The following is an 18,055-nucleotide window of genomic DNA, read 5'->3' on the forward strand; positions in this document are numbered from 1 at the left end:
ACAAAATATACATACGTGACAATACCCCCCTCTGAGATCTTATGATAGTCTTTCACAGGTTGAGACGGGCCGGTGCTTTGTGCTCCTGCGTTGACCGTCTCAGTTTGATTCCAGCCTTGCGTGAGTGTGCGAGGTCTGTTGTGGCTGGTTGACTGACTTGTTGGGGGTGGCAGTGGCCATGTCAGGAATTGCAAGTCCATTTTTATTGGACAAGTCCGTGATGGAAACTCCGGGTTCATTGATGACCCTTGAGTCCTCTGAAGACTGCTGGTAGGTTGGTTGGTCATCGATGGTTTCTTCGTCCGACTGCTCTGGCTCGTCTGTGTGCCTCAACTTTGTCTGATCCATGTGTTTCCTGCAAGTTTGCCCATTCTTGAGCTTAATAACGAATACTCTGTTGCCCTCCTTGGCCATGACTGTATCAGCGATCCATTTGGGACCCTCACCATAGTTCAACACATATACAGGATTATTAACAGAAATCTCGCGTGACACAGTTGTGCAATCATGGTACCCTTGTTGACTTTGCCTTCTGTATTCAACATGATTATTTAAATCCGGGTGTACCAGAGATAGCTTGGTCTTAGGACCTCTTTTCATCATGAGTTCAGCAGGCGAGGCCCCTGTGAATCTGTGGGGTCTTGTCCTGGAACTCAGCAGTATGCAGGGCAAGCGGGTCTGCAGTGACCCTTGGGTTACTCTCCTCATGCTTTGCTTGATAATTTGTACTGCATGTTCAGCTTGCCCGTTGGACACAAGCTTGAACGGTGCTGACTTTACATGTTTTATGCCATTAAGTTTCACAAACTCCCGAAACTCCTGACTGGTGAAGTACGACCCATTGTCGCTCACCACTATGTCAGGCAGACCATGTGTCGCGAACATGACATTGAGATTCTCTATGGTTGCTGTAGACGTGTTGGATGACATGATTATGCATTCTATCCACTTCAAATAAGCATCCACCACCACTAAAAACATCTTGCCCAGGAAGGGGCCTGCAAAATCTACATGGATCCTGGACCAAGGTTTGGATGGCCACAACCATAGACTCCGGCAATTCCGCTGGTGCTTTGCTGAGCTGCATGCAAGTGTTGCACTGATGCATGTATGCTTTCAGCTCAGAATCAATTCCTGGCCACCATACATGGGACCTGGCGATGGCCTTCATCATCACTATACCAGGATGTGTGCTGTAATTCATGCATAAACTTCTCTCTCCCTTTCTTGGGCATTACAACGCGATTGCCCCACAATATGCAATCTGCTTGAATAGACAGTTCGTCTTTGCGACGAATGTATGGTTTGGCCTCCTCGCACATTTGATTAGGTATGGCAGACCAATCCCCTTTGAGGATGCAACCCTTTACCACCAATAAAATTGGGTCCTGGCTGGTCCAGGTCTTAACTTGTTGAGTTGTGACAAGGGTTCCTTCACTCTCAAAAGCATCTATGATTAACATTAGATCTGCCGGTTGTGGCGTTTCCACCTCGAGTGGGCAACAGCAACCAGCTCAAAGCGTCGGCACAATTCTCTGTGCCAGGTCTGTGGTGAATGACATAATCATAGGCAGATAATGTCAGCGCCCACCTTTGGATGCGGGATAAAGTGTTGGTATTGATACCTTTGCTCTCGGAAAACAATGAAACGAGCGGCTTGTGATCAGTCCCTAATTCGAACCTCAGACCGAACAGGTATTGATGCATCTTTTTAACACTGTACACACACGCTAAAGCTTCTTTTTCAACCATGCTGTAGGCTCTTTCTGCTTTAAACAAACTTTTGGATGCATACACGACAGGTTGAAGTTTCCCCGACTCATTGGCTTGTTGGACTACGTAACCAATTCCATACAACGATGTGTCACAGGCCAAAACTAAATGTTTACATAGGTCATAATGTACCAGCAGCTTGTTCAAGCAAAGCAGATTGGTAGCTTTCTCTCAAGCTCTGTCTTGCGATGCGCCCCACACCCAGTTGTCGCCTTTTCTCAATAGCATGTGCAGTGGTTCTAGTAAGTTGCTCAATTTAGGTAGGAAGTTACCAAAGTAATTGAGTAGACCCAGGAACGAATGCAGCTCCATCACATTCTGCGGCTTGGGCGCATTCTTGATGGCCTTGGTTTTCACATCAGTAGGTCTGATGCCATCGGAGGCGATTTTCCTCCTGAGGAATTCGACCTCCGGTGCCATCAAGACACACTTCAAGTGCTTCAGTCTGAGTCCCACTCTATCCAAAAGCAGTAGAACCTCTTCCAGGTTGTTCAGATGTTCCTTGGAGTCATGACTGGTGATCAGGATGTCATCTTGGAACATGACGGTTCTGGGAACGGACTTCAGTAGACTTTTCATATTCCTCTGGAATATTACTGAAGTCGAGCGAATTCTGAAAGGGCACCTGTGGTAAATAAACAGTCCTTTGTGCGTGTTAATGCACGTAAGTCTCTTCGACATCTCGACCAACTCCTGTTTCATATAGGCCGACGTCAAGTCCAGTTTTGTGAACGACTTCACTCCGGCTAGCGTAGCAAACAAGTCATCAGCCTTCGGTAACGGGTACTGATCTTGTTTCGAAACCCTGTTGATCGTAGCCTTGTAGTCTCCACAGATTCTTACTGTGCCATCACTTTTCAGCACTGGAACAATGGGGCTGCCCCATTCATTAAATTCAACCGGTGATATGATCCCGTCACGCTGGAGTCTGTCCAGTTCAATTTCGACCTTCTCCCTCATATACGGGCACTGCCCAAGCTTTATGATGGACGGGTCTTGCATCTGAGTCCACGTGGATCTGCACCTTGGTTCCCATGAAGTTGCCGATACCCGGTTCGAACAGCGAGGGGAACTTGCTCAATACTTGGGCACATGTATCTTCCTCCGATGACAACACATTTATGTCGTTCTAGTCGTATCTGATTTTCTCCAACCAGCTCCTGCCGAGCAGCGTTGGGCCATTGCCTGGAACAATCAACAGCGGTAACTCGTGAACCACACCGTTATATGACACGTTAATTTGTGCACTGCCAATCACCTTTATCAGTTCTTTGGTGTACATGCGCAGCTTAGCGTTAACAGGGCTCAGCCTGGGCCTCACAGTCTTAGTATCCCACAGCTTATTAAATGCCCTCTCGTTCATGATCGATTGACTCACCCCTGTGTCCAGTTCCATCGATACCGGTATCCCATTAAACTTTACGTTAATCAAAATTGGTTTACTCTTGGTTATGAAGGAGTACAGTCCATACACTTTCTCCTCTTGCATCTCGGATTGCGTATCCGGATCCGTGCTGGTCTGACTCTCATCCTCTACGCAGTGTGTCACAGCTCGCTTGCTCATCTGCGGACACTTGAGCTGGAGATGCCCCACTCTCAGACAGCCTTTGCAACTATATTGCTTAAATCGGCACTGCTAGTGGCGATGATTTCCCCCACAATGCCAACACGGAGAACATTCCCGCTGGCAGACTTTGGGCAGCCACAGGTTTCACAAACGCAGCCGGATAGGCCCTGCCATATGCCGCTCTGCCGAACGCCAAATCAATCGCATTTACAGTACTTGCCGAGGTTCGGTTCTTCACTGCTATTTACTTTAGATTCCTGTCCGTCATCATACATCATTGAGCGATCTGGATGGCTCTTTTTAAATCCAACTCCTCCGCCGCCAGAAGTTTGCGCAGGATCACCTTGTGGTTGAGACTGATAACAAAGAAGTCCCGCAGCATGTCTGCCAACACTGTCCCCAACTTGCACGGTCCCGCTAGATGTCTCAGGTCGGCAACGAATTCCGCCGCTCTCTGGCCCTCTGATCGAACTTGTGTATAAAACCTGTATCTCGAGATGATGATGCCATCGTTTGGCTTGAGGTGCTCCTATACCAATGTATACAACTCCCCATATGTTTTCTCTGTTGGATCACTAGGCATGAGTAGATTCTTTATCAGAACGTTTATCTTTGAACTGCACACAGTGAGGATCACGGCCCGGCGCCAATCTGCATTATCCACCCCCTTCATTTTGTTGGCCACGAAGTACTGGTTCAAACGGCTCACAAAGTCTGCGTAATCTTCTCCCTCCACGAATCACTCTAAAAAATCCAATCGTGCTCATTTTGCAAACAAAGGTCCTTGTATTCTCGTCGCCAAATGTTAAGTATGCAATAAAGGTTCAAACTGAGTACTGTTTAACTAAGCAAGGTATATCCTTGTCTCTACTTTATTTAGGTCCAAAGTGCCTGACTCTCAAAATGGCTGGCCTTTTATACCTGAGCAGCACCATGTGCTCAGTGGCCTCCAACAATGATGCCATCTGGTGGCTACAAACAGAATGTACATACATGACAATGACCTTCTGGAGTGAGGAATCCTGCCCCAGGGTTCTGGAGGGCACTAGAGTGAGGACCACTCGGGCACATGTGACAGCCCTGCTCAGGGAAAGTTAGTGGTAACTAGGGGGCCTTCAACAAACAAGACAATGTGTAAAGATAAAATTCCTTCAGATCAAAAATTCTATACCCTCACAAACCACTTTGTCAGCAGTGTAAGCTCCACTCTCTGTAATACCATGTACTAATGACAGAAGCAATGAAGAATCATCAGTGGAAAGTTTGATTCTATACCTAAATTTGAGCCCCTGTGACAGAAGCATTAACTAGAGAGCTTTGAGTAGTCATCTCTTTCTGCTCTTTCCTTCAGCTTCTCACACCTTTCCTTCCACACTTGTTTTAAATTACATTCATAAAATAATCAGACGCTATTTTTTAAACTTTTCTTTTGCAAAATTTCTTTTCATCTTTGACTTTTCTTCCTGTCATCATTACTCACCTCACCTCCATAATCACTTAGCTCACCATGCTTACTCGCCATTATCATCACGCACCTCAATAATCAATCACATCAACATCGTCACTCACTATCATCATCCCTCTTGTCACCGCTATCACTTACCACAACATCATCATTCACCTTCATCACCACTCACCTCACCTCATCTACATCATCACTCACTTCACTTCCATCATTATTCACCTCACCTCTATCATCACTCACCTCCATCCCGCACCTTCCTCGTCACTTACCTCACCTCATGGGGAATGGAGCGTTTTCCATTTAAGGCGCCCATGCCCTGAATTTCCATTGGGTTTTCCCAATCTCCTGCTGTAAGTTCAGCAGTAACCCCCAGAAAAATTGTATAAAATTTGGTGTCAGTGTCTCCACCAAGAACTCTTCGGTAAATGCAGAGAAGTACTCCTTCCACTCTGCACCAGCCCCAACCCAATGCACCAGTATGGCACTCTTTCTCATCTCCCACACCAGTAAGATTCGAGTGAATGATTAATTTCCTCAAAGTATTCACAAAGGAAAGTATGCCATCCCATGTTGTATACTTAGATTTCCCAAAGGCATTTGATAAAGTTCTACACAAAAGGGTATTAGTTGAACTCAAAGTTGTGGATATTCAGGGCAAAATTTGGGTATGGATATAAATTGGCTGAAGAGTAGAAAACAGTGAAGACTGGTTAGAGGGGTAATATCAGGATGTGGAGGAAGTAGTGAGTGAGGAATCGCAGGCTCAATACTGTGAGTAATGCCATTTCTAATTTGCAGTAATGACGTGGCTTTGGAAACATGCAAATGTATCAAATTTACAGACAATGGCAAACTCAGGCAGTAGAATTGAAGGAAACAGCCCAGAAATATACAAGCTATGTGAGTGAGCCAAACAATAGCAGATGAAATTGAATGCAGGCAAATGTAAAGTATTGCACATAGGAAGGAACATTGGGCAACATGCATACATCATGAATTGTGCGAAAATAGCTAAGAATGAAGTTGAAAGAGAGCTAGGAGTCTCAGTACTCACACATATCCAGCCAATGCTGAGCAGGAATCAACAAAACCAATAAAATATTGAACTACACATCCAAAACAGTAGAAACAAGTCAGGTGAGGTTGTCATCAAACTGTACAGTGCTGTGGTCAGACTACATACCTTGAATATTTTGAGTATATGGTTTCCATATTTACGAAAGGATATATTTGCATTGGAGGCTGTTCAGAGAAGGTTCACTAGGTTGATTCTGGAGAAGAGGCGGTTGACTTATGAGGAAAGGTTGTGTAGGTTGGGCCTCTACTCATTGGAATTCAGAAGAATGAGAGGTGATCTTATCGAAACGTATAAGATAATGAGGGGACTTGACAAGGTGGATGCAGAGAGGATGTTTCCACTGATAGGGAAGACTAGAACTAAGGGCATCATTTTAGAATAAGGAGCCGCCCATTTAAAACTGAGATGAGGAGGAATTTCTTCTCTCAGAGGATTGTAAATCTGTGGAATTTGCTGCCTCAGAGAGCTGTAGAAGCTGGAACATTGAATATATTTAAGACAGAGATGGACAGTTTCTTAACCGATAAGAGAATAAGAGGTTATGGGGAGCGGGCAGGGAAGTGGAGTTGAGTCCGTGATCAGATCAACCATGATCGTATTAAATGGCGGAGCAGGCTCGAGGGGCCGTATGGCTTACTCCTGCTCCTATTTCTTATGTTCTTGTAAGTACTGTGTCCAGATCTGGTTGTTGAGAAATCATGGAGAATTTAAGCACTGTAGGCAGTGCAGGGAAGAGCCACAAGGCTGAATCCGAACATCAGGCACCTGAGTAATGAAGAAAAACTGGAGAGATTTAGGGGGCGAGAGTGCCCCTCACCCCAATTGGGGGCGGTAACATTCCAGGGCTGGGACTTTTATCACCCGCCCCAGAAATCCCAGCCCCGACGTGGAATTGGGCCATACGCCCCTCAAAGCAAGCGGAGTGCTCTCTCCGGTGCTCCGCTTCCTTTGAGGGGCGCTCCCGAAGCGGTAGTGCTGATGCACTACAACGTCCCTCCCCTTGGATTAAAGGGGAGGGCCACTGCGCACTCTGCACGGCCCTTTGGTGGCCGCCACTGGGCCACCAGGGACACGTGAGACCGGGGCCAGCGATTGCGGTCGCCATGGTTGGGCTGACCCAAGAGTTGGCCAACCAACAAAGATAGGGGCCCGGGGCACTGCAGGCCTCCCTTTTAAACAGCGCCCCGGGAGCAGATGTCTGCCAGCTTTACGACCCATGAAGCTAGCTTTAACATCCGCCTGTGCCAGCCTCGTGGCCCGCGGGGGCGGTACGGGGTCGGTACGGAGCGACGAGAGGTCGGCAGCAGTTGCACGGCGGCCCAGGGCGCTAATTGCGGGGCACGCCACTGCCGGGACAGCACCTCCCGAATCACCAGGGCAATTTCCCGGGAGGTGGTAGTGACCCCCCCCCCCCCCCCGGTGAAAACTGCTTTGTGCCCCATTAACGTCCCCTGGAGGCACGAATGGGGCTATTAAAAAAAGACAATTCCGCCCCTTAGACTTTTAGGCCCAGAAAGGAGGCACCTGAGAAATGTGCTTATAAAGGTGCACAAGACAGTAAATGGTATGGAAAGGTTAATCTGGAATGCTAATTTAAAATAATTCAGTTAGTCAATAGTAAGACAAAAAGATACCAATGCAAACTAGCAAAAGGTAACTTTAGGATTGATACCAGGAAGTTTTTCTTAACACAGAGAGCGATCAACATTTAAAGTCGACAGAGTTGTGGAGCCTTGGAACCTTGAAATCATTTAAAAAGCAATTAGATGCAGCAATTGGTAAAGCTGCTCTAAGGATGGGTGAATTAAGATGGGCTGAATGGTCTTCCTCATCCATAAATATCTTGTGACCATGTCAGATAACACAAGGCTAGCTCGTTTGCATAATGTTCCGGTACTTCAAGCGAGTCACTTGTGACAAACTGGGAGTGCCGGAACCACAATGTCCGATGGTAGCAGCCAATGAAGGGATACTGGCAGCCAGTTGTGTGGTGGATGATTTTCTGATGGGGAGAGGGACACCAGGCACAGTGCAGATGGGAGGGGTCACGCAGACCATCAGGTAAGGAGGGCAGTGCTTCCAAGGTGTGATCAATTTTTTATTAAACAGTGGCCTGTCCTTCAGTATACATTTCAGGTAGAAACTGCGCAGTTAGCATGTTGCTCAGGCATTCCAAACACATTACGGTAAAGGTACCTACTTTAAATGGAAATCAGGAGCTGAATGGGCTTTGTGCATAGCTTGTGTGCTGGCTCCCATCTGCAATACCGCATCTACCATCCTATTAAAAGCCCCATTCAGATGCTGCTACAACAGGCACCAGAGGTTGGAATGGGCAGGATAGGATTACTTATTTATACCTACTGTCATAATCTTAATAGATAAGATAATGAGCCTGCTGTTTACAGCTAGGCCCTGAGCAGGGAAGGCATTTGAATGGAGGCCATGGCTAATGCAGCAGTAGCAACGAGGGCAACCAGATTTCCGGATGCAGAACTGCAGACACTCATGGATGCCATGGAGGGAAGGAGGCAGATCGACTCGGGAAGTTTTTATTCATGCCTGGAGAGAGATAGCTGTGGAGGTCTCAGAGACCTCCATCCATAACCGCACTCTCACCCATTGCCGCAAAAGGATGAACGACATCAGTCGTCTGATGAAAGTAAGTACCTGTTCCCTGTTCCACCAACTGCTGACCTTCCATCTGCGAGCCTCTCCTTCATCCTTCTCTTATTTCCCACCTTCACTATATAATCACTTGGATTGGTGTGTGTGTGTGTACTATATATATTATATATATATTTTTTTTTATATAGATATATTTATTTTTTTTACTATATAAATATATTTATATATATATATATATGTGTACACAGCAATGGAGGCTCCCTTTCATGTCACAGTTAAAGCTGTATGTCAGGGACACACTCTTGAGCACTCATTTCTGATTGATTGACACTGCTACTCAGCAAGCATTCTTTGTTTACAGGCCAAGGTTGCTCACAACTGCATGGAGCAAAGGAAGACTGGTGGTGGTGAGACTGACATACAGCTTCTCACTCCATTGGAAGAGAGGGTCGAGGCGCTAGTGGGCAGACATGCTGCCTTCCCTGTGGCCTCCGGTACTGCTGATTCTGCTGTGGGCAGCATGGGTAAGTGAAGGCCTGCCTTTAATGTTATCTCTCCCTGAAAGCGCAGCGCCTACAGTGCAATTCCTTCTGAAAGTGTGCAAGTTGCAGCCTGCAAGCATCAATTCCCTACCTCCCCCTCACGGCAGCCCTTGTGCCATTTATGCTTGCAGATGAGAGGCCAAGTGAGAGCCAAGGCGAGGGTCCTAGCGCTGGTGCGAGTGGGAGGGCAAGGCAGGACGACGGGCAGTGGCAGCTGAGGCTAGGGAGAGCCTGATGAGGACATTGAGAGGCCAAGCCTGGAGGACAGCCAAGAGGGCACTGACAGCCATGGTCATCCTGACACCCTGGAGGATATTGGGGGTATGAGCCTGGATGACACCCTGGAGGCCAGTCCATCTGTTGGCACAATGTTGAATGAGACAGAGGAAGAGGGGGACAATGCTGGCAGCACCGTGTTACTGGTTCCTATAGTCACACACGCCAGCTCAGATACTGGGAGTATGCGGTCCGATCAGTTAGACATAGCAGAGGGTTCTGCACTGGGTGTTGCACCGGGGCCTAGCGGGCTGTAGCATGGTGACGGGCAAAGGGAACCTTGGGTGCCATCTCTCCGGGGGGGCGAGTGCGCACGTGAATTCTGCTGAAGAGGACTCACGAGCCCATCGATGTTGGGGCTTATGAAAGAAGGATAGAGGCCATACATTCCCAGAGGTTGGGGGCAGACCAAATTCAGCCCCTGAGTTACGCTGGCACAGAAACTTTGGGGTAACTTGAATATTTTAATTTAGGCCAAAAAAGGCGGCGCAGATAACTGGGAAAAATTGAGCCCAAACATCTTGCATGGCACTGCAGTACAACCTGAGGTTTTCCACATCGATACCCTGGTAAAATCACTTTTGCTGTTTTTTTTTCCACTACTAGTAAAATGGAAGTTTGGAGCCTAGCTGTGTTTGCACTCTGGAATTAACTGCAGGACAGAATAGCTTCAACAGTGGTTTGGAACTAACACAGGTCCTTCGATTCATACTTGCCCATTTAGTTTGTTCGCGATCAGGCAATATCAAATTTGGGAACAGAAAAATATATTCTATCTGTTGTACCTTAGTGGATGCAATTCAGCCAAGCTGAAATTCTATACTATGAAGGTCACTGTGAGCAAGGCTCACCTAACTACAGAACCATTTATGTGTATGTAGAGTTAATGGATAAGCAACAGATAAAGGTAATCTATACACCATAGCATTTATCTTCAATATAGATACACTGCGACCTATATTTTAATTTGAACCCTATTATAATACAGAAGCACTGGCATTCTCTATATCACCCATTACAATGGATCAATATATCACACGGTACTCAAGTAGGAAACAACTGTATTTCACAATCTGTTAATGACATTCCCACATATAAGAATGATTTATTTCAAAAAACGTAACCTTAGAAATTTTTGGGGGGGAAATGCAGTGAATAAATAATAATTAGAAATGTTATGCTTATTAATCACTGTCATGCATTGTGATGTGGATAGATACCTCATCTCTGTTGAGGATACTGACCTAATTTCCCCTCACCTGCTTCCTCTACACTGCAGTCTCCTTCAGGCAATGCACTTTCTGCATTCAGTGGGAAGAGGGAGATAGTATGCTCCCAAGCCACTGCCAATGCTGCTTTTGGCCAAAATCCAGGAGGGCCACTAGCCACCGGGTACATGTCTATTTTTCCTTCATCCGTTGGGAAGACGTCAAGCCTTCACCTCCCATGGAGTGAAGCTAAGATCAGGAACTCAGCAGAGCATCTGGCCAACAACTCTTTTTGCACTTTTACATTATATATGAGTGATTCTGGAGGATGGATATTCAAATGTGAGAAAGAGCTTTATATAGTATCTTTTATAACCTATGGACATTCCAAGCATTTTTCAGCCAATGAAATACTTTTGAATTGTAGTCACTGTTGTAATGTAGGAAAACATGGTAGCCAATTTGCACACAGAAAGCTTCCACAACAGCAATGTGATAATGACCAGATAATCTTTTATTTTTGTAATGTTGATTGAGGGATAAATATTGGCCAGGACACTGGGAATAACTCCCCTGCTCTTCTCCAAATTGTGCCATGGGATCTTTTACGCCCACTTGAGAGAGCAAATGGGGCCTCGGTTTAACATCTCATCCGAAAGACAGCAACTCCGGCATTGCAGAACTCCCTCGGCACTGCACTGGAGTGTCAGCCTACATTTTTTGAGCTCAAGTCCCTGGAGTGGGACTTGAACCTACAATCTTGTGATTCAGAGGCGAAAGTGCTACCCACTGAGCCACAGCTGACACTAAAACAGGTATTCTGTTTTAGTCATGTTGGTTGATGGATAAATATTGACCAGGATAACGGGAGAACTCCGATGCTCTACTTTAAGTAGTGCCATGGTACCTTCTACATTTATCTGAGAAGCTAGCCAGCGCCTCTAATAGTGCAGCACTCCCTCAATACTACACTGAAGTATCAACCTAGATGATGTCCTCCAGTCTCTGGAGTGGGGCCTGAATCCACATCCTTCTGACTCCGGAGCGAGAGTTCTATCACCTATCCAAGTCTGACACTTTGGACAAGATAGATGCCCGTAACCTCCTTCAACTCCTATTTACTTTTCTACCTGATTAGGCTCCAAAGCAAACCCAGAGGTCCAGGATTCCCACAATTACCAATCCTGCAGGGAATCTAAATCCACTGTTTCTCAATTTTAACTACAAACCCAATGGCAGCACGCAAGACACACAAAAATGTGAGCCTCTGATACTATTGAGTATCTGGGGATTGATTGATTTATACTGGAGTGCTGTTGATTGTGGGAGTACCCTTGCATCTACCATCTGACAGCATTTCTTTAATACAAAACCTCCTCATTCTACTGCATGGTTATCCAACACGTAGTGCCACATAAATGGAACCTGAACTCCTGGCTGCTAACATCATTTCTGCCAGAAGCAGGCAGAGTGACATTGTGATCTGGCAACAAAAGAAGGCTACACATCATTCCATGCTACAATTCATGACTATTCTAAATAATGGGGAGAAAAATTCCACTTTGAACACTCACTTTTCCTGTGTAAGTTTATCGAGAATCTGGAGTTACTCAACAAAGGCAGAACTGGGTCAATATTTACACAACAAAGACGATCATTTACTCAAGATAGCAGGATCAAAAAACATTAGGAAAATTACATGTTGTGGACAGTCAAGTGAACCAGTTATCCAGGAAACTTGACGTAATGATTAAGGGAAAGCTGCAGGGTGGGGAAAATCAATTCGCGAAAAGAAAATTAATTTGGTACCAAACAAAGATTCAAAGCAGAAATATAAAACGTGAAAGTAGCCAGAGAGTTACTAGAATAGAGTTCCAATAAAAACAAAAAAGATTTCCTCCTGGGCTGAGCATGAGTAAAGCTCAGACTTGTTTTATTATTAGATAGTAATTGAATTATAATTGGAGTGTTATTCCATTCAGATCCATGATAAATGAATAGGAAGGGTGCTTTTTTCACTGCATTTTGAGTTTGGCTATAGCAAAGTTTCACTGTGCACATCTGACATATTTGGCTCTGCCACATTTTTCTGGAAGTTTTGCTTGGATAACATATATCTAATGTCGGGCTTTATCCAAGCAAATGCTCTGCTCTCTTAAATTGCCAGTAAGAGACAAATTGTATTTTAAAAGTTGGCCTATATCCTTCACCAAGAGTAATAAATCAGTATTGTAAAAATGTCAGTCAGCTAACATTTTTTTTTTCTTCTTTTCCACCCCAGAGTACAGTCTGTCAGAATCTGATAAATCATACACAGTGCAGATTTGTGCTAATATTCACGTTTCTAGTTGCCTCATAACCCCTAACATTCTGCTTTCATTGCATTCAATTTTTACTTCTGTTTCATTTGCTCTACTTAAACCTGTTCTCAATCACATACCTCCTATTTCTAACACCATTTGTTGTGTACTTTTGATTTTATTTTTTACTGAATTTTGTGCTTGCCCAAGATGACCTGAAATGTTATAGGTTTAGTGCTGAATGACATTTGTTCTGGAGAAGTCAAGCACTTTCCATTTCCAGTGTCTGGTGTCAGCATCACATAAGAACATAAGAAATAGGAACAGGAGTAGGCCATACGGCCCCTCGAGCCTGCTCCACCATTTAATACGATGAAGGCTGATCCGATAATGGACTCAGGTCCACTTCCCTGCCCGTTCCCCATAACCCCTTATTCTCTTGGTTAAGAAACTGTGTATCTCTGTCTTAAATTTATTCAATGATCCAGCTTCCACAGCTCTCTGAGACAGCGAATTCCATAGATTTACAACCCTCTGAGAGAAGAAATTCCTCCTCATCTCAGTTTTAAATGGGAGGGCCCCTTATTCTAAGATTATGGGCCAGACTTTCCCTAAAGGCCTTCAATATCCGATTGCCTGCTGAGAAACACTGTTAACATTCAGCAAAAAAAGCTGGCGAGAATTTCCATTTTAAAGTTTAAAGTAAGTAAAACTAATCGCCCGGCGTTGCACACTCATTGTCGGTGGTTTTCCCGGCAGGTAAGTGGAAAGTTAGCAACATGGGCGGTCGTTACCGGAATGGACGGTAAGTAGTAAAATTTAGTCCGAGACTGCAGTTGGGCCTAGGGAGGGGGAAAACTTTAATTTAAATTTTTTTTTAAAGCTGCAAAGCATTCCCACGACAGTTTTAACCCTAATTGCTGTGTTAAAATTTAAAAAAATAAAGAACCTTTAACTTGCCTTTCTTTGCAGGGTCCCCCCTCTCTGGACTCTGGGGAGGTACCAGCGGATTGGAAAGCAGCTAATGTAACGCCTCTGTTTAAAAAAAGGGGGCAGACAAAAGGCAGGTAACTATAGGCCGGTTAGTTTAACATCTGTAGTGGGGAAAATGCTTGAAACTATCATTAAGGAAGAAATAGCGGGACATCTAACTAGGAATAGTGCAATCAAGCAGACGCAGCATGAATTCATGAAGGGGAAATCATGTTTAACTAATTTACTGGAATTCTTTGAGGATATAACAAGCATGGTGGATAGAGGTGTACCGATGGATGTGAAGTATTTAGATTTCAAAAAGGCATTCAATAAGGTGCCACACAAAAGGTTACTGCAGAAGATAGAGGCACGCGGAGTCAGAGGAAATGTATTAGCATGGATAGAGAATTGGCTGGCGAACAGAAAGCAGAGAGTCGGGATAAATGGGTCCTTTTCGGGTTGGAAATCGGTGGTTAGTGGTGTGCCACAGGGATCGGTGCTGGGACCACAACTGTTTACAATATACATAGATAACCTGGAAGAGGGGACAGAGTGTAGTGTAACAAAATTTGCAGATGACACTAAGATTAGTGGGAAAGCGGGTTGTGTAGAGGACACAGAGAGGCTGCAAAGAGATTTGGATAGGTTAAGCGAATGGGCTAAAGTTTGGCAAATGGAATACAATGTCGGAAAGTGTGAGGTCATCTACCTTGGGGAAAAAAAAACAGTAAAAGGGAATATTATTTGAATGGGGAGAAATTACAACATGCTGAGGTGCAGAGGGACCTGGGGGTCCTTGTGCATGAATCCCAAAAAGTTAGTTTGCAGGTGCAGCAGGTAATCGGGAAGGAAAATGGAATGTTGGCCTTCATTGCGAGAGGGATGGAGTACAAAAGCAGGGAGGTCCTGCTGCAACTGTATAGGGTATTGGTAAGGCCGCACCTGGAGTACTGCGTGTAGTTTTGGTCACCTTACTTAAGGAAGGATATACTGGCTTTGGAGGGGGTACAGAGACGATTCACTAGGCTGATTCCGGAGATGAGGGGGTTACCTTATGAGGATAGATTGAGTAGACTGGGTCTTTACTCATTGGAGTTCAGAAGGATGAGGGGTGATCTTATAGAAACATTTAAAATCATGAAAGGGGTAGACAAGATAGAGGCAGAGAGGTTGTTTCCACTGGTAGGGGAGACTAGAACTAGGGGGCACAGCCTCAAAATACGGGTGAGCCAATTTAAAACCGAGTTGAGAAGGAATTTCTTCTCCCAGAGGGTTGTGAATCTGTGGAATTCTCTGCCCAAGGAAGCAGTTGAGGCTAGCTCATTGAATGTATTCACAGATAGATTTTTAACCAATAAGGGAATTAAGGGTTATGGGGAGAGGGCGGGTAAGTGGAGCTGAATTCACGGCCAGATCAGCCATGATCTTATTGAATGGCGGAGCAGGCTCGAGGGGCTAGATGGCCAACTCCTGTTCCTAATTCTTATGTTCTTATGTTCTTATGTTCTTACCGCCCTGTTTATGCAACTTTTATAGGGCGGGTCTCTCGGCGATCTGGAGATCGGCGGTTGAGGCCAAACTTACACCCTGGCGGTTGTTCTCGACGTTGCACGTGGATGGTTTGGTCCCGGCGGGCGACTTCAGTTGTGGGTGATAATGTTGAAAAACTTACATGGAAATTCTCGCCGGGCGGAAAACCAGCTGTGACGCCGAGAAAATCGCCAACAATGAAACCGAAAGTCTGGCCCTGAGCCCCCTAGTTCTAGTCTCCCCTATCAGCAGAAACATCCTCTCTGCATCCACCTTCTCAAGCCCCCTCATAATCTTGTACGTTTCGATAAAATCACCTCTCATTCTTCTGAATTCCAATAAGTAGAGGCCCAACCTACTCAACCTTTCCTCAACCCCCTCATCTCTGGAATCAACCTAGTGAACCTTCTCTGAACTGCCTCCAAAGCAAGTATATCTTTTCTTACATATGGAAACCAAAATTGTAAACAGTATTCTAGGTGTGGCCTCACCAATACCCTATATAACTATAGTGAGACTTCCCTGTTTTTTACTCCATCCCCTTTGCAATCAAGGCCAAGATTCCATTGGCCTTCCTGATCATTTGCTGTACCTGCATAGTAACCATTTGTGTTTCATGCACCAGGACCCCCAGGTCTCACTGTACTGCAGCACCTTGCAATTTTTCTCCATTTAAATAATAACTTGCTCTTCGATTTTTTTTTTCTGCCAAAGTGCATGACTTCACACTTTCCAACATTATACTCTGCCAAATTTTTGCCCACTCACCTAACCTGTCTATGTCCTTTTGCAGGTTTTTTGTGTCTTCCTCACGCATTGCTTTTCCTTCCATCTTTTTATCGTCAGCAAACTTGGCTATGTTACAGTCAGTCCCTTTATCCAAGCGCTCCCTGGTCAAGTACACTATAGTTAAATGCAAAAAAATGCTCCTCCTAATTTGTCCCGCCAATACAACTCAACCACAACCTCAGGAGCATCCCCTACTGCACTCGTATAACATTTTTCTTTTTTCCCCACACCAGCTATCCTGTGGTCTCTCTGAATGAGTTTACCAATTGGTGCTGTGAGCCATACTCATAAGCAACTTGGTTGCGATTGCCCAAACTAAAGCTGTCGGATTGTCGTAATAACTCAACTGGTTCACTAGAGAAGGAAACCTACCATCCTTACTCAGTCTGGCCCATGTGAGACTCAGTGGTTGACTCTTAATTGCCCTTTTGAAGTGTAGCAAACTGCTTTCAGTTCAAGGAGAATGCACCTTACCTTCTTAGGACAACTAGGGATGAGCAATAAGTGCTGGCCTTGACGGTGATGCCAACAGCCCAAGAATGAATAAAAAGAAAACAGCATACATAAAAGACTTTCATCCCATCAATCTGGACTGTATTTAGACCATGGTACCAATCTTGAAATAATAATGTCTAACGCACTGCATCATTCAGTAATAAATCTCTATTTTAATCTTAACCATGTCCTAACAAAGTTTGCTAGTCTTTTATGCAGTGGACTGTTCATCAAGATATTTGCTCATTGGTGGCCCATTCTGTTCTATAATATGTTAGTTATATGCAAATGCCACAGCAACTTCAGCGAGGGCAGCTGTGCATTTAAAGGCGGAAATCAAGAAGTTGCCGTCAAAGATGTGCTGCTCCACTGATAGCTTTGCAAAAATGGCATCTCGCTGTCTGGCTCCCCATTGAAATACATTCAGCAGCATGAAGTTACTGTACTTGCACAGACGATATGGACTAACCTCTCCACAGTAAATTAAGTTAAGTCATTTCAAGTCTAAGTACCCTTTTAACAATGTGATAAGTGTTTATTACTGTCAGTCAACTTCTCTGGCACTGTACTATTAAAGTGTGCAGTTTCAGGTTTTAATTGTTGTTGGTGATTTTTTTTTTTATATTTATTTTTTCTTTCTGTCTCTCATTTTTCCATCTCTCTTAATCCAATCTTTCTTTCTCTTTCTGTACCTGAATTCACCATTCTAACTTACACTTCAGAACTTGCGCTGTTCGTTTCACAATCCTTCAGTCGGATTGGTTAAGGAGATATGCAGTTGCTTGCCCTGTTCACTCAGATCCCAGATGCCCTGTAGAGGGTGCTGCACCATTTCCATCTCGCACTCCTAGCAACTTGCCATGCAAAATATCCTGGAGACTTTATGGGCATAGGCAAGTTGAACGAATGGCGGGCACCGTTCATTGACCAGGTACAGGAATCTTTGACCATTGTTTTCATGCATCAGAGATTACCTTGGCATGTGTATTAAGCAATCATGTCAGTGGTTGGGGTTTCCACTGGCATTAAAAAAACACGTTTGGAGACATATTTAGCCAGTCATAAGCCAACATTTTTTAAAGTTGCACCTCCTATCACTCTCTAAAATGGATAATCGAAGTCAGGAGAAAGCAATAACGTTTTATTGCTAGTTTTTAAAAGAAGTAATGAATAAAAAGAATAGTTAGATAGAAAACATTAAAATTAAAGTTTTAAGAAGAGGGTAAATCGAAAGGGAAATACGATGAGCCAAGATAGTTTCATATTTTATAGTTTTTGATTATATTTATGTTACATCTGATATTTGAGCATCTTTATTGCTACAATATTAGTGCCTTTTTCTGCCTCACAATCTGTGAGCTGAAAACTTGCAAAACCAATTGGCCCAGGGAAACTGTCATTTCCTTGGAAATGGCAATCTAATAATTAA

This window comes from Pristiophorus japonicus, chromosome 2 (assembly GCF_044704955.1).
Source record: "Pristiophorus japonicus isolate sPriJap1 chromosome 2, sPriJap1.hap1, whole genome shotgun sequence".
In the NCBI taxonomy this organism is placed as follows: domain Eukaryota; kingdom Metazoa; phylum Chordata; class Chondrichthyes; family Pristiophoridae; genus Pristiophorus; species Pristiophorus japonicus.